This window comes from Bacillus rossius, chromosome 6, assembly GCF_032445375.1.
Source record: "Bacillus rossius redtenbacheri isolate Brsri chromosome 6, Brsri_v3, whole genome shotgun sequence".
Taxonomy (NCBI): Eukaryota; Metazoa; Arthropoda; class Insecta; order Phasmatodea; family Bacillidae; genus Bacillus; species Bacillus rossius.
This window is the reverse complement of record NC_086334.1, coordinates 63036951-63063200: the sequence shown is the minus strand read 5'-3', so window position 1 is coordinate 63063200 and position 26250 is coordinate 63036951.

Here is a 26250-nt window from a genome sequence, read left to right as displayed (position 1 = left end):
CAAACAACAGAAACAAAGTGAATGGTATCCAAGATGGCGGCCTCCAGAAGAACAAAAAAAATAAAGAGCGACGCTGGCGCTATCTAGGAACAAACAACATAAACAAAGTCGACGGCATTTAAGATGGCAGCCTCCAGCGGAACAGAAAAAAATCAATATGGTGCTAGAGACGAAAATTTCATCATAATGAGTGGGGCGTTCGATTTAAAGATGGAGGATCCAATATGTCCGCCGGGTTCAAGGTCAAGTTCATAGGTCAAGGTCAAGATCAAAGGTCAAGGTCACACTTATCCAAGATGGCTGCCGTGACGTCACATTCAGAGATGTGGCTCGGCACCACCCACCACAACCACACTCCGACTCCAGTCCCCGGAGCCCCATTCATATACTACTGCCCTGGGACTTATTAATGGTTATTGTAAATGCCAACTTTAGGGAAAAATACAGGCGTTAAATTGAAATGGCAAATTCCTTGGGATAATAGGGACTCGGGGAATCAATAATCGCTCTTCTTTAACTACTCAGGTAAAAATAGTGACATTTATGATATTCCTGCCCAGCTATGTGACAAGTAATCTAGTGCCATTGCACAATCTCGGTGCATCAAGATTACGCATCAACAGAACTGGGACGTCAACCTTCATCTCCAGTTTATGGATAGGCTTGTCTGTTAATTCCAAGGTGTTAAGAAATTATATATGGTAAGTTGTCACTGCTCAACAGGGTGTCTATCGATGTGTATATTTTTTATTCGCCGACAAATGCGTCCAATATCTTTTTGTCACTGTTATTGATGGACTCATTTTTTGGTGGTACCATTGCCCTCTCGCCTAACCATTTTTCGTTGCCTATATTGTTTTGTAAGTTCTGAAAAAACGTGTTTAATAAATTCATCCTCTGTCGTCATAGGATGGCGAAAATCACTGGTAAATTCAATTTTACCATCTATGTCTGTATCTAGTCGTCTCTTTCCGATTTGCAGAAGCAAGTGCACAGGCACCTGATTCCAAATAATTGAAATGTTGGATCGCATGTTGCACGTAAGGTGGAGCTTTTCTACTTTGGACCACGGTGGCGACGCCTTCAGACACAAATTCATCTGCCTGAAATTACCAGTGAACTAAACTACAACACTTCCCCACAGAGCCTGGTTGCCACTATCATTCTGTTGGTGCCTGAGGACGGGAACAGAACTCAGGTCCCGAAAAGTCATAAATGTTTTCTTTGAAGTCCTACTGTGTTCGCTTGTGCTGTCGTCGTCGTGTCCAGAACACGTGTTCTGTTACATCGCTGTATCCTCCTGTGCGTCTCTGTGTTGTCAATGTGGTTGTTCATTTTACCTGTTTAGTATAATCGTTGGGTTATTCTGTTTTGCCGTTTTTTTTGTCTACGGTAAACTTTAGTCTTTATTGACTGTCCTTGCTGCTACTTTCTCACCGTGGTTAACCCTCTGTGTCTGTCTGTGCTGTAATACTTTTGCATTTTTCTTCCCAATGAATTTTTGTGCTATGTTTTTTGACATATGACGTACGTTGTAATCAGCAAAGTAATATGTCCAATCTACATATTGAATTAGTCTTCCCCATTGCCAGACCCATTCAAAGAATGTATATAGTTATGATGAAATACATAAACATTTAGAAGCATAAATTCTTGCTGTTGACTCGAACATAGGAAATTATATTTATACTAGCTGCCCGACCCGGATTCACACGGCTATACTAATGGAAAAAAAAATTAAGCCACATCTCCCATTTACAGGAATGGTAAATAAAAAAAATTCAGTGAAAATTTATTACAATGCTGTATAATGTACCGGAGAGAAAATGAATAGCACAGATGGTTTCCCGACTCGTGCACGCAACGTACAACTGATGTACCCGTACTTCGCTACGGCAGTCTACAGTCAGATCACTCTTGCGCCACTCATTATACATGCCCCTCCTTGTGGGTACGCCACTGCCGCGCGATGCCCGTTGCCATGGAGACGCAGAAGGCATGAACAATACAAAATCATGTTCTCGTGCAGACAAAGTACCCACTGTTGCCTGGTTTTAACCACCCATGGGATCTAATTTTCGGAAAATGTTATCCTGCGTAACATAAGGAACATTACTGTAAAGTTTCAAGTCTGTAAAATATATATACTTGAAAAAAAGGGCAATAAAAAACAAATTAAACACAGAGAGAGAAAAAAAACAATAGTTTAGGTTTGCGATGTAAAGTGATAAAAAGTATTTAAATACTAATTGAACTCTTATGAGGGTACTGATTGCTTCGTTGTTAATATCACACGGGTGTTTTTTACTTGTATGGGAAAATTAAGAATGATAAGGCATCTAGTGCGTGGCAACAATGTTAATAGGCAATAGGAAATAAACTTCTAGCGCCTGCGGCATTGTCAACACACACTTCGTATGTGTACTGCATGTTGTATCTAACTCCCTCCAACGCATTTGATTCTAAATTGGACTTTTAGTAAGGATCCCTAATGTGATTTATAATATTAAATAGCCTATAGCCTTCCTCGATAAATGTACTATCCAACACTGAAAGAATTTTTAAAATCGGACCATTGGTTCCTGAGATTAGCACGTTCAAACAAACAAACAAACAAACAAACTCTTCAGCTTTACAATATTAGTATAGATAATATTTCTTCTGCTTAGCGTCTTTGAAATTACTTGTCTAAATATAAATATTCCTATCACAAAACATTCTTGGAGTTACAGGTCTCAGTGGTGAATGGAGACCACATAGACTGATGTCTTGTTTTTTGAATGTGTTCATACTTATCTTTCTTGTTTGTTTTTGAAGTTTTTTTATGACATAGTGTAATAAGTAATGGCGTAAGTCTAAAACTACATCTTGGATCATCATAACTCAATATCATTTCAGAATCCTACAAATTTATCTTGCAAACCTACACACTTTAGTTTTTTTTGAAGTGAAACTTCTTTGGGTGCGATGGGGGTAAAATTTAAAGACCGAATTTTAATGCAACGTTTTCGTGAACATTGTTTTATTTTCTAACCTTACATTGTTATGATACGATTTATGACGCTAAAAGGTTGCGGACGGTGCAGAGAACTGTCGGGCCTCGCTTGAGCGGGCTCCACGTGGCGGCGCGCGGCTCAGGTTGAACCCCGCCATGCTGCAGGGATAGGCGGGTAGCGGCGGTAGGGACCCGCCTGCGCCTGACGCCACCCAGACTTTAGAGAGTATTTGGGCTGAGGGCAACACAACGGTGGCGTTTGATATTATTTTGAAGTGAGCAATAATTTTGTAAATTTATTACTATATACAAAAGACTCGAGGTTTGAATTTCTAAGGAAGTTTGACTTCTTTCACGTGTACTGAGCAACACGCGCTCTTTCTTTTTAAAAATATTATATGTTAAGGACCAGCGCGGGTGCTATCAAGACTTAGTTGCTGCAGTGAGCCGGGATGTGGGCTGGCTTCGCAGCTTTTCTGAACACCTCCTCCACCCCCCTGCCAAGGGCGCTCGTGGTTTCCACACCTCTAATCAGATTACCCGCCCGTGTTGTGCCAGCTCCGGCGCGCCAGGCGCGGCTGTAAGCCGGCCTCAGCTCCCGGCTCCGGCGAGACGAGTGGCTTTCACAACCGGCGGCGTCGCCATTCCTCTCGAGGCGCTCCGCGGGAACAACAACAAACACATTTTTGACTACCGAACGAATGTGTCAAAAAAAAAAAAAATTGGTTGTCTGTAAAGTCGGTTTACGGACGATAGTTTAACGTGACGTCATAACAAAGCATTGATGAAATGATTACATAGTTTTATGAATAAAATTGAATAATTTTTATTGAATTATCACTATTTTGTATGGATACTAAGAAGGAGTGAAATGAAATATACAATTTAAATAATAAATTTACTATTATTTGCACTCATTAATTCAAATATTTTTATTACTTTAACGAAGAGATTATTTTAACTATAACTTTTATACATGTTTGCTATTTAACTTCTTCCAATCTGTATTATTCTGTTAAGGATAGGACAATGATAGGAATTGTAGGAAACGAATGGGAGTGTTTCAAGTTTAATGTGCCTCGAAAAAGTCAAATCGATGGTTGTTCCAATCGAGTGGAATAGAGATAGATGTGACGCAAGCGTACAATGAGCTTAACGGTACACAGCGTAACGGGACAATGTGCGTAACGGGACAATGTGCGTAACGGGACAATGAGTGTTCCTTTTTTGTGCGTGCAGCCGGCGTTCATCGATTTATTAGACGTTGTCACTTAAAAAAAAAACGCAAAGTAAAATAAACAACAGAAATTGTTACCCGGACATTATTTTTCTCTCATTCTTCTCAACGATTAGCATACTCGTGTTTGACGGCCAACTGGTAACAATAGTAACACAACATTAATATTTGCACTAATCAAACAAACAACAGTATCATATCAACTCCTGCTATAGCTGGTTAAAAAGATTGTTTGCTTATTATTTTTACATGCATAAACTACCACTAAATAACATTACACCCACAGTAAAGATTATTAATAATACTGAATATAATTTACTACAACTGGGTGCTTTATTGATTAGAGGTAAACATACGTGACTCAATCAGCATTTAAGCGTTCTACTTTTATTAAATTATAAAGTTTTAGCATTACTCATAATAAAATACATTCGTGTTCAATAACATATTTCGGAACAAAACACATTAGAAAATGGTGTACGCATGGTTATTCAAAACTCTAAAAAATCATTCAACAATAAACTATAAATTTTGAAATATCCTTCCTTAAAACGCTGACGGGAATATCGTACCTGAGACAACCCCCACTGTACTTGGGGTGTTAACTCTCCCACACTCACCTGGTGCTGGACACCGACTCAGCCGCGGAGAAGTGCGGCGACGGTGTCCACTGCCAGCTTCCATCCTCCACTTCTCGACGGACGGCTGGACTGCGATGGCGAGACCTCAGAAAGACCACGAGGCCTTGATGCTGAACTCCACTCGTGACTTCCGCACGAATGCGCCGATTAGCTCGCTTCGGTACACTACAAAAGTTTGTTTTACCAAGAGACCTTCAACTCCAGATACACCCTCTTCACTCGTTAGTGACCTGGGGATGACGTCGTCTTGACCTGTAGAGCCCTAAGAGTCAAACTCCTCGTTTTTAACCCGGCTGTGACGTCACTGCTTGTTCTTGTCTTGAATGGCCGAGGTTACTAATACATAGACCCCACTGGTACTTGAATCACGATCGCTCGCTGCCCTGTATACTCTCCCGCCACAACTCGCTCTCACTTACTCGTTCGGCGAGTAAAATAAAGTCACCTTCACTTGCGAGTAATTTAACACACCCTCAGCTATTCTATCTCTGGCTGGTTCTCCCCCTCAGGTGTAAGTCCGCCTGAACTTGGTCTGTAAATGGCGCTTTCCGCTTCTCAAGCTAAGTCCTCTCATCGGCTGGATGTAGACTCAGACAGCATGACGTCATCCCAGCGGTCGGCTGCGGGGCGGCGCAGTCATACGGTGGGTAGCCTCCTGGAGTCCTCTCTGTATGTGACTGTACTCCCCCTACAATGACTACATTCAGGGGGTATTTAGACTTGGCTGGGCCAACGAACTTCACCTTCGAGAACTTGCGAGAACAATCTTCCGAAGTCTCATTCGGAAGAGATCGCGAGTCGCGTGGTCACGAGGTCTGACGTGGAACATTGCTGGGAAGTCCAACCACTCGGGGATGAACTGAACAAAGACACACTCGGCGGGTACGTTTGCCTAGAGGCGCTGGAACACGATCAAGTCAGGGAGGAAATGCAGAGTGTTACAGGGCACAAAAAAACCACCTGCAACACTCTAAATGAACATGAAACTGCATATTGTTTCTGCTAGCATCGCACCAATTCCTGGTGTAATATGGGACTTTGTTTCACTTCGGGTTTTTACGAGAAATAATTGTCCCTTTTCCATTTTAAAAATTTACGCTCATCGAATTCCTGCCTAGTGCCTTTGATTCAGGGAAGTCGTGATATATCGGCATGCAAACCCATTTATCTCGTGATTTATATCCTTTCGCCAGCCACGGGTCACTGTGACTATGCAGACCCATAACTTAAATCGAAACAAAAAATTAAATGACTTCAGTAGTATTTACTGACATGGGCGTAGATCCCGGGGGAGGGATCTCCTCTGGAATTAATAAGCCCCTCACTGTGTTGAGAGGGTGGTGGGGGGGGGGGGGGGGGGGGGAGGCTGCCTGCACTTGCAAAAGCGTGACTACAAAACGGGTTTGATGTCAAAACAATGTGTTACGGAACTTTTTCTGTATATTTTAAAGATTTCTGCTTATTGAATTCACGTAGGCCAACATACGGGCATTATAAAAGATACAAGCACACTATCCAGAATTAAAGTACCGGTTGACCCACACGCAAAACTCTCTCTCTCTCCCCCCCTCCCCACAACCCAACGAACCCTAAAGATTTGCTCCGCTGACTACTACTACATATAGGCTAGCTTAACAGACACGCTATGGAACCGAATACGTTTTCCTGAGATTTTACTGGACCTGTGCATATTTCCACAAGTTCATACGTTAACTAGTAATGTATTATTTGCTAGCGATTTAAAAAGGTGGTGCAAATGCTACTTTATAGAAATAATTTCCCACTTTTTTTACAATAAATCTGTATGGACAGGTTGAATGACCGCAAAGGCGCACTATTTCCGCACGCTCCCGTCAAGCGACGCAGAGTGCTTATCAGGCCACACACACGGGCCACAAAGTCCCGCACAAGGCCCATAGTTAGGCTCTAGCCGCCGCTAGGAAACATTGACCCTAAATGCGTGCCGGGCTCGTTTCATAAGCCATGTGGATTTTTTGTTTGTTTAATTTTCTTATCATTACTATTAATTAAAGTCTACATATTCCCAAAATTTTAACACAAATCCTCCCTTGCAATTGATATTTTGTATCAAATATTTTTAACAGATATAACAATAAGCGAATAACTGTTAAAAATATCTGAAAGGCAACAGAAATATGCGAGAGAGGTATCGTGTTGAAATTTCAGGAAAACTCTCTTAAGGGGGCCGCTAGTCGGGGTTGTATCATTGTACATGGCCTGTCATCGTGGTCTAAAGACACTTGGCCTATATGCCTAACATTGTACAAGACCTGGTTGGAAGGTATTCCAAGTTCCGAAAAATTAGACTTCCATGGTAGGCACAGTGACAAAATTTATTTCGTCGGACAGGTATCTTGTATAGAGTAGTTTTTCGTAGAGAGTATGATTAATAAACTCCACTAAAGGCAATGGGACGCTCGCTGGTGCTTCCAGCGCGGTGTCGCCTCTAAGAGCAAGTCTCTAAACTGGCGCACAGTCTTCTCAACATGCAATTTAAAATCTGAGCGGTGACAGTAACATTATATGGCATATAAATGAAGATAAATGTGTAATGCAAGCCCCTGAAGTGCTTTCGAGAATCTGATTCGGTCATTTTATGCCTGAAAATTGCTCTGAATACAAGTATTTTAGCCGTATTAACACTTCTAAAAATACAGTGTGAAAACTGAATCCTGAAGCAAAACTACTTATTGGCCCTAGAATAATTCTTAAATGTTTTTCATAAACAAACCTCACTGGAATATCTTGAGTAGTTTTGAAATCACGTGGTTTTTTCTGAAGCTCTGCGCAAAGTGTGTGTGCCCGAGCAGAAGGCGCCCTTAAATATTAGTAACGAACGATAAAATAAAAATAAAAAATTGAACAGGTAGTGTGAGACTGAGCCATAAATATGGGCAAAACGCATAGGAATATGATCTTCCTTCTTTTCCGCAACTGGTAAATTTCATGTTATGCGTGGCTCCAAGATCACGTCCACATAGCTAAGTCTGGCAACTTATCTTCGTGCTTCGTTCGCTTCGTGAAGCTCGTGGCAGCCTGCGAACTAACGGCGCTAGTATTAGGTTAGCCCATTTTCAAATTTCTTTTAAATGGGCATTTGTTTTTGTTGGTTTTTTTATTCGGTTTTGTTTTTTCAGCGTTATTTTCAGTTTATAATATTATTTTTAATAGGGTACTTTGTAGTGGTTTAATTTATGCCACATTTGTCAGTTAAATTTGAAGTGGTTAGAATGTGCAATGCAAAAAAAGCATAAGAAAGCTTGCATTGAAATTTAAGTGCGTATTTTAAAATTTTGCTATATTTAATTCTTCAGGGATGGGTAATCCTTTAAAATGCGATTTCTGTGGTCATGTCAGTTTAGTGTTTCGTTAATCATCTTCCTACAGCTATATACAAAATTTAAAAAAAAACGATATTCATTTCGGTTCTGTAAGAAAAGAAACATTGATTTCTGAGAAAATAATTAAAGCATAATTTTTCATTTAAAAAACAATGTAATTGTAGTATGCATTTTATGGAACATACATTATGTGATCTTTTGAAAACGATATCAACAAATTGTTAGAACAACTTTAAAGGACAAATATTTTATGAATAATTAAGCTGATTTAAGTCTTTATCAATTTCAAATTTTTAATAATTAATACAATTATTTGGTAATTATGTTTATAAAATTTTAAACTACTAGAATATGAACCATAGATATCAGCATTCACGAACTCTCCGCCCACTTGGCCATTTTTGTTCAAATTAAGACTTTATAATTGGGCATTTAGGAATTTCCCCTTTTCATTTTCTATCATGAAAAATTTCCCTAGTAACTTATCCTAACACTGTAATTGAAACTTGCATCTGTGTTCACACCAATATACTTTCTGGAAACAGCGTCGCACTTATAACCTGACATTTCTGTTTTTCATGTCTGTTGATTCGTTAACAAGTAACATTTATACGAAAAAGTATTTCTGTTCGTTAATAGACAGCTCTCTCTCTCTCTCCCCCCTCTCTCTTTCTTTCTCTCTCTATATACATATATGCAGTGATTGTATAAGAAGAATCAACAGTAAGATATAAAATTGAATAAGTTATTAGAACCCTTTACAGCATCAAAATGAGCTAATGTTCATGTTACTACTCTAACCTAAATGTTGTTGTGAATGAGCGATGCGGTGCAGTATCAACATCGGCTTCGTATTGGGATGCATACGGAATACAGCCAATCTTTGGTTTGACGTGGTTTCTCGATGTCTGTCCCGGAAAATATTGCGACGGTTCCTTTCAGTAGGATGTGTTCCATTCCTGGCCCCCATTCTGTGGACTTTTCTAACGACCTCCAGGTCAACGAGACGTAAAGCACCAAACAAGAAATTTTTACAAATGTGAATGTTAATTTAGTCCTTGTCAGAGATGTGTAACATATAACCTCGGTAACAAGCAAATTCATGTGTTCTCATATTGAAAGTACACTTATATCTAATACATAACTAGGTCATGATATTTAACTTTAAATTCTTAAAAATAATGCGGAGCGTGATAAATCTACGAAACATATTAATTTTTAGGGAAAAAAAGATAAATCCTAACTATAATTCTGTTCAACAAGATTGTATTAACCTAACCGAACCCAAACAAACCCAACCCAGGTTAGGTTAGGCTATTTTTTATTTCATACAATTTTTCTCAATGTCGGTGCATTTGATGCGCTTCGGATATTTTCTGATTTGTTATGATGCAGTTCGTGCGCTGATGCAGGCAGGGTGGCTTAAAATAACAAAAAGTAAAGTTAAAGGACTCGTAAATGTATTTGTGAGACTTTCTTATTTGACATATACGTTCAAAGAACTAATGTATTTCATGATGTTATGGTGGCAAAGAGGGTAAAGGCGTGTGCTTTAGTTTGGACCACTATCAAAGTTGAGAGCACCATCGAGCGTGGTTAATGACCACGCTGGTCCACCAACTTTTCTAAGTTTCCGAGATTTCCACGCAGACGCAGCACATGGTTACGTATTTTCGTTCCATTCACGAAAATACTCCTACCAAATGCCGTATAACGAGAGCTAAGATGTTTACACACCAATATTTGTCGTTAAATGGTTGGGAATGTAGTCTTCTATTGTGCCAGAATAAAATACCTGAAGGACATCTCACACTTTTGAATCTGCCAGACTTCTGCTGGACTCGTAACAGCGCGACCGACGCCACGATATGCACGTGACACGAATAAAATAATTGTATAACCAATCACGTGCCACACATCTGTGACGTCAGCGCGATAAACTCTCAAATTAGAATAACTTTCCATGTCCAACGTATTCCTGGTGAAATGATCGTCCGAATTTCGTTTTCGAAGGATGCTTACTCTGGTACATTGGTTATTTATTCTATTATTATTAGTACAATAAAAATATTTTGTTTACAACATTTTCCTGTAATATATCTACTTTTCCGAATTTATGCTATAGATTTAAATGAATTATAATCCTCAAATATTTCATTTGTTTGGTGCGTGTGAAATGTAAATAAACATCTAAAATATAATAATTCATTCCAACGTTCTTTGAATTATTCTCGCCATGGTGAAGATTGATTTCAAACAATTTTACAAACATATGCAATTTCTGGTTACCTTTGGTTGTCGTAGATAAATAAAACTCTAACTATATTCCTTTCACGGAATTATCTGTTACTATCCAGGAAGGTAATATTTGAAATCTGCTGATATTGTCTTGTACTTCACGTGTTGGTAAAATCAACTTTGTTACATCTTAGCTCTCGGTATACAGCATTTGGTATGAGTAATTTCGTGAATGGAACGGAAGTAGCATGGAACGGAAATGTGTAACTACGGTACTTGCATATGTGGTGGATGACGCAGACCAAAGTTCACAAAGTCAGAGAGAATATTTCACAAGATGGGCAGTATATTAATAAAATTCCTTGTCGAAAATCAGGTCCAAAGCCAGTTTTAAGTATATTTTCAAGTCTATTTTTGTTTTTATCGGAGCCGTTTCATTATATAGTTTAAACTTTTCGCTCCGAAAATAGAATGACTCGATAGCCGAAGTAGCTTCTCTGGCAGCGAATTATAGCGGCGGGTGTGGAAAGTACGTGTGATTTGCGTCAAGAAATGCAGTTTAAAATAAAAAAAAATCAATTTATCAGGCTGGGCTTTATTTTAAAGAATTGTACGTTTAATTTCGTTTCATAGTTTCGTATTATAAGTTTATTTGAAACGTGAGAACACATGAATTTTGCTCGATACCGAGGTTGGATGTTACACATCTGAAGGACTCGCTCACATTTTATTTATTTTTTTATTTGTTGCGAGGGTAGAACTTGCATAATAAACAATGACGTGACATTCTTCTTCTGTCGCGTCGCAGCAGCCGTCGCGCCGTCGTCAGACGTGGGCTGACGTGAGGTAAACGCGCAGGTGGGTCGAGGGAGGGCTGAAGGCTCCTGGTCTCCCGGGAGCCGGCGACGACGACATCGCCGACGCTAACGCTAACAAACGACCGCTATTATTCCTTCCTTCGGCTGGTCGGGCCCGCCTCCCGCCTCCTTCCCCCCGTCGCGCGCGGTAATCCTCCGGCACGCCACAGCAGCGGCGACACCCGGGGACGCTCACAAGCAGATTAGTGCGCGCCGGCTCCGGCGCAACACGTGCACACGTGCGCACGTGCACGCGGCGAGTGCACGTGCCGGGGGCTCACAGCCTTCGCTGCCACCTGCTCGTCCCAACGCCGACCTGCTGTCAGTTTTATATCCAACACTGCTCTAATAGGCGAGGAAGTATTCGTGACTTTAACCTTTGGGGGCCGCAAGAAAGTTCGGTTAAAATGTCAGACATAATTTTCAGAGAAGAATTGATTCATCTATTGTATAAAGGCAATTTGATGGAAAATAATGTGACAATTTGATGTACTAAGAAGGTAATAAATAAGACTGCCTTCATTGTAACAATTAGTAAACGTAAATTATTAATGATGAATGTTAACTATTACTATTTTTAAACAAATATTTTTCAGTAAAATAGTTTGCGAAATAATAAGTATTACAATATTTATTATTGTAAGGCTTACTTTCACTAATTCTCTGATTTAACATTTGCATAAATATTGCTCCAAGCAAGTAAACTGCTAACTTTCAAAAACTAAAAAACGCGAAAGAAATCATTTCGTTCTGGTATGCTCATACACTTCACATACCCCCTTCACATAGGTACATCTGTTATCACAAAATAAAAATGTTTTAAAATATATATTTATATTTATGCTGATATATACAGAGTGTATCAAAATTCATGTTACAACGCTTGAGGGTAGAAAGCTCTTATTATTTTCAACAATTTTTGCCAATAAACATGTTGCCGGAAACGCGTAGTTAAGTCCCTGTAGACCCAGAAAGAGTCAGCGTAGGCAACCCGTTGTAGTGTGTTATGTTGTGGATGTGCGGGCGTTCGAGTAGAGAAATAATCTTTTTTATCTTGGCACAGATTTTATTTTCACTCTGAAATCAATCACAGGTTCGGCATTGTTTCACAACATTGAAATTGTTGCATACGCTTTAACAACGTGACAGCCTAAAGCAACGGCTCAAAACACGCCCACCTTGAGCGACACAGAGGTGGCAACGGCGAATCATGTTTTCACGGATCCGCTGGAGAATGTGTGGAGTCGACCTTATGATTTCGAACGCTTCAATGATTCGCTGTGTAAGCTCTTCTACCGTTTCTACTGGCGTAGCGTTGATAAGCCCTTTTAAGTAACCCCACATAAATAAATCTAACGGGGTTAGGTCCGGTGACCTTGGCGGCCATGCGACAGGGCCCGCTCATCCAATCCATCGGTTTGGAAATGTTTGGTTTAAATACTCTTGCACCTGCAGGGAAAAATGAGGTGGTGCCCCATCATGTTGGTATCACATCACACGTCGGACATGCAATGGAACCTCTTCAAGAAGGCCTGGTAGATCGTTCTGAAGGAAGTAGAGGTATCCGGCGGCGGTAAGTCGTGGCGGAAGAAAAAAAGGCCCGATGAGTACGCCGTCAACAATACCGGCGCACACATTAACTGAAAAACGTTCCTGGCGAGCTGTAACACACGTTGCATGCGGATTGACATCATTCCAAACATGACTGTTGTGCGAATTGAGAATAGCGTCTTGAGTGAACTTGGCTTCATCGCTGAATAAAACCGCTAACTCGGGGATCCTCAATACTCTTCGAATGTACCAACGAGAAAAGGTCATGCGAAGAGGATAGTCTGCCGGACCCATGTGCTGCACTTTTTGAAGGTGGTACGGGTACAAGAGTTGCTCATGAAGAACTCGCCAAACAGCCATTTTGTCAGCGTCCATATCGGAACCTTCTGCCCTTGTGCTTGTATCCGGACTCTCCTCATATCTCTGAAGTACATCTTCTTCAAAACTGGGAGTACGAACCCTGCGTGGAGCACCAGCATTTGGTCTTGTGACGGCACATGTACCAGTATCACGCATTTGCTGAGTAAGTCTTGCAAACATGGTGTGAGCTGGAATCCTACGACCCGGATATCGTTCTTCGTATAGACGACGGGCGGCTCGTCCATTTTGCCTAGCTTCCCCGTAAACAAGCAGCATGTCCGTGTACTCACTAAACGTGTACCTACTCCATTGAGCTCCACTAAAAGTCGCCCTTTTCAGAACCACAGCGAAAGAAATGACACCACGAGTTTGCTTGTACGACAGAACAGACAACGACAGGCCACCAGTGATATCAAACACACTGCGACACTGCGATGTCACGCTGCGCAGTGCTATGGCACGGCACGAACGGAAGAAAAGAGGTGAGGGTGCCACCAACGGAAGTAAAAAGGGGCGGGGGTAAGCATTCGACATCGTACAGTCCTCTTGAGCGCTGCCCGGCGTCGTAAACACGTAATTCACCACAGCATCGTCTGTCTCGCACAAAGCCCAGCGGGTTGCCTATGGTGACTCTTTCTGGGGCTACGGGGGCTTAACTACGTGTTTCCGGGAACATGTTTTTTGGCAAAAATGGTTGCAAACAATAAGAGCTTTCTACCCTCAAGCGTTGTAACATCAATTTTGATGCATCATGTATATTGTCGCGGGTTGAAATTTTGCAGGGTTGTTGAAATCAAATTTAGGGACTTTACTGACGGGACTCTGGGCTGGCTGCTCTGTTCACTCGTCAGCGCAAGTGGCGTGACCATGTAATTGGGGCACGGGGCCGGCGCGGCGCGCTGCGGGCTTGCAGAATTTTGTTTGTTTGTTTGGCCGCGCGCTGGCGCAGCCACGGGCCGCAGTTACTGGGGCGCGCTGTCGTAACAAGCCGCGCGGTGTGGCCTGCACATTGGGGTAGAGGGGGGGTAGTCTTCCCAGATGTTCTAGTTAGTTGTTTAGTAAATTTGACTTCAATAACGAGCTTTTGTTATGGTAGGCGCGGCAGGGCGCGCGAATTTAAGCGCAAGTGAGTGGTGACTCGGGGCTCACTCAGGCGGAGGCTATGCGTCTCACCTGTGGTCACGAGTTGTTAGTTCGTTCGTGATGTAGGAATTCAGGCTCACTCAGGCGGAGGCTATGCGTCTCACCTGTGGTCACGAGTTGTTAGTTCGTTCGTGATGTAGGAATTCAGGCTCACTCAGGCGGAGGCTATGCGTCTCACCTGTGGTCACGAGTTGTTAGTTCGTTCGTGATGTAGGAATTCAAGCTTTCGGGCGGAAGCTATGGTCGACGCCAGAGGCCACGAGTCGTTTAATTTAAGTTAGGTCATAATGTAGTCGTCAAGCATTCGGGCGGAGGCTATGGCCCTCGTCAGGGGTCACGCGTCATAGTTTTTAAAATGTAATGTTCGTTCGGGATTTCAAGGGCAGGAGAGGCCCCTACGTTATTTTTTTAAAGTAATCGATCAAGAAAGGCTTTTCGGAAAATGTGAGTATGGACTTATCTTTGTTTTAATTTTAAGTATTAATTATGATTTGAGGTATTCGGAAGGACTAGGGAAGTGTTTAGTGAAGTTCTCTCATTCTCTCTCTTGTAAGGTCGTTCAATCGTTAAGGAAGTAAAGAGATTATTGTTTTAAATTGTAATCCCGCTATTTAAATGTTCTTTAAAATGATGTTGAGTATTTGACTTTAAGAATAAAATAATTTTAATTAAGTATTATGTTATTTTGCAAAATCTCCTTAGTTCAGCTCTCACCAGACATCCTGTACGGGATGACGAACCTATGATCCTAGGTACAGTAAAGTATTTTATGAAGTTAAGACTAGTTGATGCCAAGCGAGTTGTTTCTATGTAAAGAGCTACGATTCTCTCCCCCCTCTGAAGGTGCACGTGACAGAAATGGCGGTGGCACCGGCTAGGTGCACGTGACAGAAATGGTGGAGGCGCCGGGTAAGTTCTATTTCTGGAGAGAGAGAGAGGTAGATTTTTATGTTTATTATTAAGTTAGTTTCAGCTTTTGATAGCAGGTTATTAAGAGTTTACTTGAGGAGAGGATTACGGAATTTTAGTCTATAGTGGAGGAAGTCTTTGAGATTTTTTTTTTTGACGTAACAGATGTTTATTTGAGGATACTTGTAAGGATAAAGTTTATAGTGATAAGTTGTTTTAAGTCGTTGAATTTATTGTAGATTTATATCGGGGATTTTTACGTGAGGAGAATACGTTATAATTTAAATGATTAATAGAGATAATGCAAGTGGTTTAATTTAATTGAAATTAATTTTAAGATTGTAGGTTAAGAGAGTTAAAATTTAAAATAAAGTTTTTTGTCGTAAATAGGAATTATTTTCAAGAGAAGTTTGTTTTGTTTTCGTGCGCGTAGGAGACGAGACGTACGAATTAAATCAGTCGAGGGAAGGATAAACGTTAGAAAGGAATTAAAGAGAAAACGAGAGTTTATGTAAAAGAGAGTTATAGAATTTATAGTGATGTTTTGTTTTAATTAGAAAAATGTTGAGAGTTGTTTCAGAACGAAACGTCAGTGGACGTGGCAGAGTGAACACGTGACGGGGAGGTGCTGAGACCTAGCGGAGAACGGAGGAACCGCAAGCGAGGGTTGGCGCACCTGATGGAATTCGGTGACGTCACGGGCTCATAAGGAGACGTGGACAGGCCGTGACCTTGTTTTGATCAGCTGTACGGTAACTTAGCGATAAGAAAATAGACTATTGGTTAAATAAATTTAAATTTAAGTGTGTTTTAGAAGAAGAGGAACTTTCAGTATGTAAGTAATTTAATTTAAGAAGTGTATGATGTATAGGCTAGAAGTGTTTCGTTGTAAGTTGTTTATGTTTTGTTAGTTAAATCCTACCTCGGTTTTAAAAATATTTTTTTGGGATTTGTAAACAGTAATAAGGAGGTACACTATAAAATCAATAAGCATTGATAAAAGTGGAAGGATAGTTTTTGTGTGTAGAGGGAATTTACTCCAAGGGAACAGAGAAAATTAATGTTTTCTTTAAGGCGAGGGACCCTAAGGTGAGGTGTTGTGTCCCTGGGAAGAAAGGGAATTGTAGCGCAGACCATAGGAGATGGGCTGACTACGGAATTAAGGGTCAGGAGAATCCTGAGAGTTGTGAGTAGTTTGGGGCAGGAGTTCCCCATGGTAGTACCGAAGTGGCTATCCTGTATGGGATAGGGTACCATTTCAATGAAGTTTGTTGGTGGGGTTAGAGCCCCCTGTGTAGTGGGCCTATAGCAGATAGGCACTACAGTGAAATTTTTGGTTATTTTGTGAGGTAAATTCCCTGGAGGTTAAGTAAGATTGGATTCAGTTAGGAAGGAGGGAAATGAGAAACATTGCTGTAGAGAGTTAGTGTACTTGCCTAATGTGAAATTGAATTTTACTAAATTAATTTAGGAGAAAGTTTTGTTCGGTAAATAAATAATAATGGAAGATAGCTAGATAATTAATTAATTTTTTTTGAGTAAGGTGTTTTAAGTAATGAAATAAAATAAGGTGAAGTAATTTGAATAATTGGGGAGGAGTTTCTTTAAGAGTTTAGATAATTGTTTTTGAATTTATTGAGATATTCAGCCAGTGAAGTTTGAGTGTGAGAGATACAGTGAGATTTTAAGGAAATCGGTTGTTTATTAATTAGGACAAATGAGATTTTATGATTTAGAGTCAGTAAGCATAGTTAAATTTACGACATAATATTTGTTGACAGTTTACAGTTATTAAGGAGAAAACAGAGTAATCTATTTATTTTTATTTTAATGGTTTGAAGATAAGATTATGAATTTTTTTTGGAAGTTTCTTTGGCATGTTGGAATAATTTTTTTTGATTTTTAGAATTTACAGAGAAAATTTAATTGATTTACATTAGTTTGGAAGTATGGAGGTTTAGTGTTCGATTAGCCCTAACTTGATGGTCGGATCCCAAAAGAATGCCGTAAAACCGATAGCCAATTGAGAGGAATGCGGTAGGCGCTTGTGTAGAGAGGGGTTGTGGGAAAGCTCCTTGGGACTGATGGCAGATCAGGGGCCCTAAATAGTGTGTGATGCTGTAAAACCAGTGCAGAGAAAGCCTGGTATGCTTAAATTTTTGGGCACAGGTTATGTAAACCTGGGGTTCCATGGGATTTAGTCATGTTAGCTGCTGTGAGACATTAAGATTTCCAGGCTCCATAGTAAATTCAATGTAAATTTTTGTTTTCTTAAAATAATAAATTTGTTTTTAATTTTTTTGAGATATTTGATTTGTAACAGTGAATACAGACCCCGAGGAATAAGAGTTGTCATGCTGTGAGAGGAGAAGGTGGTAGGCCTAAAAGGGTACAGGCACCACAGAGGTTATTTGTATTGCATAATTTAAATATAAGGAAACTTGAGAATTTGAAATTTTGTTGTTGGGTTGTACACCCATAAGAAGAGTATAGGCAGAATTTTTATTGTTATGAGATGTCTAATTTAATTGAAAAGAAGAAAGTTTAAAGATGCAAGGTAACATTATTATTGTAATAATTGAAAGAGATTAAGAGGTAGAGAGAAATAGGCAGTTTTTGTTTGTAAGTACTAAAGTTTACATATAGAAATTTAGTAACTAAGAATGAATAATAAGTTAAGTCTAGTGTAAAAGTTTTTTTTAAGTTTGTTAAGTTAAGAGTCACAAGTAAATTTTTTTTTAGAGAGAATGTCTTTGATAGGAAGTATTAGAAACTTATGGGAATTTTAGGGTAACATAAATAATGTAGGTAATGAATAATAAATAGATGGTAGGTCTTAAGTTAGGATTAACATTTGAAGCAGAATTTAATTAAGAAGAAGGAAAATAAATAGGCCTAATGAAAAGAACAAAAAAGGATTTTATGGTAAAGCATTTTTTTTAAGTAATAAACAATGAATAATAATGTTGTTTCAGGGTAATGTGTACTAATAATACAATTTTTTTTTAGGACCAAAGAACAGGAATTATGTAATTTAAATTAACATGTATTTTTGAAACTGTTACAGATTCCTTAAGATGAGCTGAGCAGCAGTCCAGTTTACAAGATGACAAGAGTTCGAGAGACAAGATACAAGATCACTGAAACAAGAGCCAAGACTGAAGATTCAAGAGAAGAGAAAGCTGGCAGCCATGGACTTACAAGTGGAGATTAATAAGGTCATGTAAAGTTTTATTTTTTTTATGGAAGACAGTAACTGGAGTTTTTTTTTGTTATAAACATTATTTACAGAACTTTTTAGGTTATAGTAATGTAATGGAACTAGTGAGTTGTGGTAGCTGTCAAAAAGAACTAATACCTTAAGTTTAATTTTTAAAGTTAATTTTCTTAATTTACAGAGGGATTAGTAGTTTTTTTAAACCTTATTTAGGTTGGAATTTAAATATAATAGCTTATTATAAATGTGTACGAACAGTTCAAGTTCACCGTACTGATAGGTAGGTCAGATGATCTTATTGATTTTGATGATTTGTTGTTTTGAGTTGATTTTTAAGTGTTGTGAATTAGACAATGAAATAGTTCTGAAAACTTAAATTATTTCAAGCTAAGAAATAGTAAAGTTAATTGTAACTCAAAGGACACCAGAATTTAATTTTTTTTTGAATTAGTAATGTTTGAAAATTTTATACTTTACAAGAAAGGTTATAAACAAACAGATCGGATGGAACAAGGATGCAGTAAATCACAATTTCATTTAGAATTATTGATTTGCTTTTGAGGTTATGAAGGAAAAGTAGCTATAATTTAAAAATTTGAATAAAAATGGTTTTTTTTTTATTTGTTTGAAATAGAAAGTTTAAAAGTTAATTAGTCATGATCTAGGTGGGTGATGGGGTGGGAATTGGCCACTCTTTTTCCCTATAACCTCCCTAACATGGCCTTCTATTACAACTAACAGAAATAAAGAAGAAGAAAAATGAAGAATTATTAGTTAGAATGTTTCTTTCATGAAGATACCTGATGAACTTTTACTGTTTGGAAGAATAGAAGCAAGGTTAGTCAGATATTTGTACTCAGAAGAAGAAGAAGATAAAGCAGTTTTATGACTCGACAAGCCAGAGATTGGTGTTTCCCCTCTGCGCTTCTATTGACTACGTTGTTTACTCTCATGGGATAGCTGGTTCGGCACCATGGAGAGAGATTGGTGGGCATTGTGGTTGCCCCCAGAAGAAAAGAAGAGTAGAAGAGGTTATGGGTGGGTCATGTGAACTGACCTTCAACCCAGTTACTTCGTGGGGACTATTTGCTGTATAGAGAAGATCAAGACTCAAGAGTTAGGGAAAATCATTGGAGGTCATGTTTCCCTTCCTTAAGTTTTTCCTATCAAATTATTTGCCTGATTAGATTATGCTAAGGGTGGGATACTTTATGTTAGCAGTTGAATTAATTAATTTTATTTTTTTGTGTGTTTGCATCCTTGCCCATCGATTGCAGTTTAGTAGTTAGTTTTGTATTTGTCAGGCGTGATGGTAATGCCTGTTGATGATGTTTCAGAATTGTAATCTGTTCGTGATGAGGATGGCACAACTCCGAAGCAGATGTGGGGAGAAGTTGTGAGCTGCCCTGGAAGCCAGTCCAGTAGCTGTTGGAGTTGAGTGGTGTTTGCTGATGGCCAGCCCAGGGAGCTACTCTTCTCGACAACACTGACTTCGAGGAGTTGCACCAACCTTCACGAGATAAGAGTTTAATTAATTGAAACACTGTAAGGACACTTAATTTTTTTTGAAGAACGAAAGAAGTATGGTAATAAACGGAAACCGAAAAAAAAATAATAATAATAATTATCAAGAATTTGCACATTGTTTAACGAATACTGAGAAACTAAGAACAGTAATTTAATTTGTAAAGAGAGCTTCACTAACAGAACAATTTTTTTAGAATTGAGAACTCGAGCCTCTGAAGGTTCCTGTGAGAACAAACCAGATAAAAGTTTTACATTTAATTTTATGAATACTTGTTGTTTTAAAATAAATCTTATGCAGAATCTAGATGTATGTTCAGACAGCAAGGAACTAAGAAAATTATTATTTTTGTGAAATGAGGAATTTATAGTTATGGTTTAATGGAAAAAGACAATTTGTAATTTTGAGGTAGCTCGATGGGGCTCGAGCTCTGTGAGGGGAGGGTTATGTCGCGGGTTGAAATTTTGCAGGGTTGTTGAAATCAAATTTAGGGACTTTACTGACGGGACTCTGGGCTGGCTGCTCTGTTCACTCGTCAGCGCAAGTGGCGTGACCATGTAATTGGGGCACGGGGCCGGCGCGGCGCGCTGCGGGCTTGCAGAATTTTGTTTGTTTGTTTGGCCGCGCGCTGGCGCAGCCACGGGCCGCAGTTACTGGGGCGCGCTGTCGTAACAAGCCGCGCGGTGTGGCCTGCACATTGGGGTAGAGGGGGGGTAGTCTTCCCAGATGTTCTAGTTAGTTGTTTAGTAAATTTGACTTCAATAACGAGCTTTTGTTATGGTAGGCGCGGCAGGGCGCGCGAATTTAAGCGCAAGTGAGTGGTGACTCGGGGCTCACTCAGGCTCACTCAGGCGGAGGCTATGCGTCTCACCTGTGGCCACGAGTTGTTAGTTCGTTCGTGATGTAGGAATTCAGGCTCACTCTGGCGGAGGCTATGCGTCTCACCTGTGGTCACGAGTTGTTAGTTCGTTCGTGATGTAGGAATTCAAGCTTTCGGGCGGAAGCTATGGCCGACGCCAGAGGCCACGAGTCGTTTAATTTAAGTTAGGTCATAATGTAGTCGTCAAGCTTTTGGGCGGAGGCAATGGCCCTCGTCACTAGTCGTTTAGTTATAATTTTTAAAATGTAATGTTCGTTCGGATTTTAAGGGCAGGAGAGGCCCCTACGTTAGTTTTAAGTAATCGATCAAGAAAGGCTTTTCGGAAAATGTGAGTATGGACTTATCTTTGTTTTAATTTTAAGTATTAATTATGATTTGAGGTATTCGGAAGGACTAGGGAAGTGTTTAGTGAAGTTCTCTCATTCTCTCTCTTGTAAGGTCGTTCAATCGTTAAGGAAGTAAAGAGATTATTGTTTTAAATTGTAATCCCGCTATTTAAATGTTCTTTAAAATGATGTTGAGTATTTGACTTTAAGAATAAAATAATTTTAATTAAGTATTATGTTATTTTGCAAAATCTCCTTAGTTCAGCTCTCACCAGACATCCTGTACGGGATGACGAACCTATGATCCTAGGTACAGTAAAGTATTTTATGAAGTTAAGACTAGTTGATGCCAAGCGAGTTGTTTCTATGTAAAGAGCTACGATTCTCTCCCCCCTCTGAAGGTGCACGTGACAGAAATGGCGGTGGCACCGGCTAGGTGCACGTGACAATATAAACATATTGCCTATTTTCTCTCTTAAACATTTGTGTGTTGTATAAGGCGCAACAATTGAGCATAGTAATATTTTAACTCATCTCCATGAATATTGTAACATCAGCAACAGTAATATTTCAGTATTAGAAACATTAAAACTAAAACTTAAATCTAAATTAAAACACAGGAAATACGGAAATAAGTTCCCAGTATCATTTTCGAAGAAATGTAGGTGAAAATAAATTATTTATACTTTTTAAGCAGCATTATAAAATTTTATGCTGCATAAAGTTAGACATTATTAGTGCGAATTCACCCTGTGAAAGAGAAGCAAAAAATCTACATCCACCCTACTTAGAGAGGATATTTTTAGTATCTAGATTAAATACGGTTATCTATATATATATAAATGAAACCCGTTTTCCTTGGTCACGGCATCACGCGTGAACGGCTGGACCGATTTCACTAATTTTTTTTTTTTGTGTTTGCTATGGTCAGGAGAAGGTTCTTATGAAAGAAAAAATTAAGAAAATTGTGCGGAAAATTAGAAAATTTAAGAATAATGAATTCCTATTTCCCTTGGTCACGCCATCACGCGTAAATGACTGAACCGATTTCACTAATTCTTTTTTTGTTGTGTTTGTTATTGTCACGAGAAAGTTCTTATGAAAGAAAAAATTTCACGGAAAATTAGAAAATTTATGAATACTGAACCACCATATATAAAATTATTTCCAAACTAACCCAACACTTTGTACAATATAAATATTTTTAAGGTAACCTTATGACGTTTGACATAGAATTGACAGAATGTTTGCTGCAAATATCTTCAAAGAGGATGTAAAGAAACTGTATCGTTTAGGAAATATTTATCAACATTAACGTTTTACTACATATTGTACCGGTACATTCGGTACAGAGCTGCTGGCGCAGGCTATTCTGGCTGTGTACATTCTGCCTAGGCCATTGTCATGCCATAATTCGTTATTACTGTGTTGCAGTTTAAAAATAGAAAAACAAATCAATACATTTTCTATGTTTGTTTTTGTGTGATATACTTGCTTATAAAGAAGAATACAACCGTTTTCTTTAATCTACAGTTGAATTTTCATTTTTGAACTTTTTTAATGTAACTTTATGTCGTTTGACATATAATTGTTTTAAAGACTAAGAAGATTTTTGTTTGCTAATAAGTGTTTGTTAATCATGGTAAGTTCACAGCTTCATATTGATTTTTAGAACTTTTTGGTGACTACACAATACTATAATTTGGTATACATGGTTATACAGAAAATGTATGAGAGCTTTTTATTTTCAGTTGGATTTTCGTTTTTAACAATGCCACCAACCAGACGTACAAGCTTAGGCCGCAGAACTCGAAATACGGCAAGACAAAGAAATATACGAGCAAATCAAAGTGATGAGCAACGCGAATCGCGAAATGAACTTGAACGGAATCGATATCAAGATAGGAATGTTGTGTTTAATCCCCACAGAGCTGCATTCAGTTATAATGTGGCAATTGATTACAGTTCAGAGCAAATTGAATAGGTACTCATACCTAAGATAGGTCAGCTATACAAAATAAAGTAGTGCATCATTGCTACTCTAAGGCGGTACGAAGTTCGCCGGGTCAGCTAGTATCAGTATAAAAATAAAAATTGTCATTTTATGATGATTCTACTTAGAATAAATATTTACTATTTATTTACACAGTTTAATTTTATGAGAATAGAATATTTTTTATTTGGTTAAAGTTATGATGTATTTCGTCGATGAGCTTACACTTTAACTGATTGCTTAATACCTACTTAACCTGATTCTACACTTCTAAAAAGAGGTATGGTAATATAAAGCCAAACAAAAAGAATACAGAGTATCAATTGACTTTATTTTTATTTATTATGCTTTTATTGTCCGCATTTAATACTGGAGAGCTACTCGGGGAACTTTTTACAAACAACTTTTACTGTTGGATGTACTGGGACAACGTAAAGGATTAAATGCTCGGGTCAAAAATCCGAACTCAGTATTATTGCGAACAATATTTTGTAGTGACACAGTTTTTTTTCATGCAAATGTACATATTTTCAAATATCACTAACTTTACATAAATATTTCTGTTTCATTGTCAAATATATATATATATATATATATATATATATATATATATATATGTATATATGTATATATTGACTTGATGTAAGCTTTTGGACATACGCCATTGCTAAACACTTTTTCTGTAGAAGAAAACTAAAAAATACCCAAAAGAAAAGCTTACACCAAGTCATGCACTCCCATTGCACAAATCTTTCAAAGATTATATATATTCCATCGTGTCTGCGGCGAGTGTTCGACCTGTCCATCCGCGCATGCGCAGACAGTGAGGTCATCAGCGTGCGCCCAGAGAGCGTGTCGGCGCCTGATCCCTCGCGCGGTGCAGTCGGCGCGAGACCCGGTGTTCCTGCGGGCACAGGCATTCAGGGCGCCGGCCAGAGTGCAGTTGGGGTCGTGGCTGGTGATACCAGCCATATCAGCCGAGTCTGCACTGGGCCGGTTACCGTTAAACCACTAGGTCCGGGGGTGAGGCGGGGAGGGGGAAATATAAAAAATAGAATTGGACAAGTATCATTCATGGGGAAATTTTTTTTTCAACTACTATTACCGTGCACAATTACTAGAGACCGGAAAAATTCCCGGTTTCAATGACCTCGAGGATAGACACCACGATACTCTATGTACTGGGACAAATTGCACCTGCTCATTGGATACTGACTCGTGACACGCGTCAAATGGGATGCTTGTTATTTGATACGTTTTTTGTTGAAGGTTTTTCATCGGCTTAGAGTCCTTCATTAAAACGGTGGTCCAATCGCTGACTCAGCATAAAGGTGTAAGAGTTTGTAGTCTAGCCTATCGCGAAATGAACCCGCGAATTTTTCCGGTTTCTAACAATTACATACCTTGCTTCCACACATTCAAGCCGGAGGGGTTGTTCGCCAAGGCACCGTAAACTTGAGACCTATGAATGTATTACATACCATACACAGATGAAAAAAAAAACACTTCACTGTACATAATTCTTAACACTACTTCACAATATTTCTGCCCACGCGCTAGATAACAGCTTACATAATGTACTGCTGACGTAGCTAAATGCATCAGCTGTCATCAAGCAAACAATTCGGCGAAAAATTAAATTTACTTTTATTTTTGCGTGCCACGTATTGTATTGTGTGGCATACCAGAAACACTGTATCTCCTACACATTTATGTAGAACATGATTTTTTTTATTACAAGTCATTGTTAAGTGATTTTTTTTAGTTTGAATCTCTTGTACTTAGAAGTTAGTCGCCAAATAGTTAAACTACCATTATAAAGTTAACACATTGGAATTTCAACCTCAGTCCTCATTTTTTTTGGTAGTAGTTATAGGCCCATCATAAATACAGTGTTACGTGTCGCACAAAGTAAGGTTTCAGTTTACACCGTGAGAGTCACGCTTCTCTGTCTCCCTCCTTGTCCTGCTTGTATGATGACAGCGAGTCGTGGCTGGCGAGCGACTGTGGGGTCACTCTGAGGTCGAGGAGGGTGACACGAGGGGTCAAGGTCGAGTCAAGGCGGGGTCAGCGAGGCGGGGCCGGGGTCATCCGTGTGCCTTCTGCAGTTGGACAATGAGCTGCAATGAAAACTCAGCCAGATATTTATGTACATTAAATAAAACAAATTCATCAATTAATAACAATGACGTTATCATTTGAACCCTATTCCTTCTGTTTGTAACAATACGCAGATATTAATAGTTAAAAACGCAGTTCAAAACAGCATGTTAATAAACACCACGCTATGTCCTATCGTATTTTTATAGTGATATAAACGTAATTGTTAGTTTCAGTCCTGCGTTGCCTTGTAGAAGGGAGGGTAACTAGAATGTCCATCAAAAAAACAACTGGGCTTTAAGAGTCACCTGTACCACCTATCAAATATACTTTACTATCGTACTTTAAGAACAATAAATTTAAAAAAATATTTGGAGGAATATAGGGGTCTGAGTTTTTCAAGGATTACGAAAGGAGAATAATGTTCCTATGCTTGTTACTATCAAAATACAAGCGATTTTCGTAATATTTAACAGAAAAAGATGCTTTATCAAATGGTAATAAAAATAGGCCGTCAATGAATCATGAAAAAAAAACTATGTCTTTTTAAATTTCATAGCTGATGCTTCTTTTTCCCATACGAAAAACGTTAAAAAACAATATGGGTGATATTAACAAAACGTCCAAACACCAATTTGGAATATATGATCGCATGCAGCCGTATAAGCGTGATTTTATTGTTTTCCTAGAAAAAAAAAGAACAGTATAGGAAGCCTCGAAAAACTTTGTTTTTGTTCCAAAAATTCGAAAAGCCAGAAGCAGGGAAATTATTTTTTAACTTACGATTATTTCAGTTCAATGAAGGGATAGCCGTTTACCTAATGAACGCTTGTTAACTCTGAGCTAGTTCACAGACTGAATTCTTTACGGTAAGATAAAATATAGAGACATAGCTTAAAAAATCTAGAGCAATGAA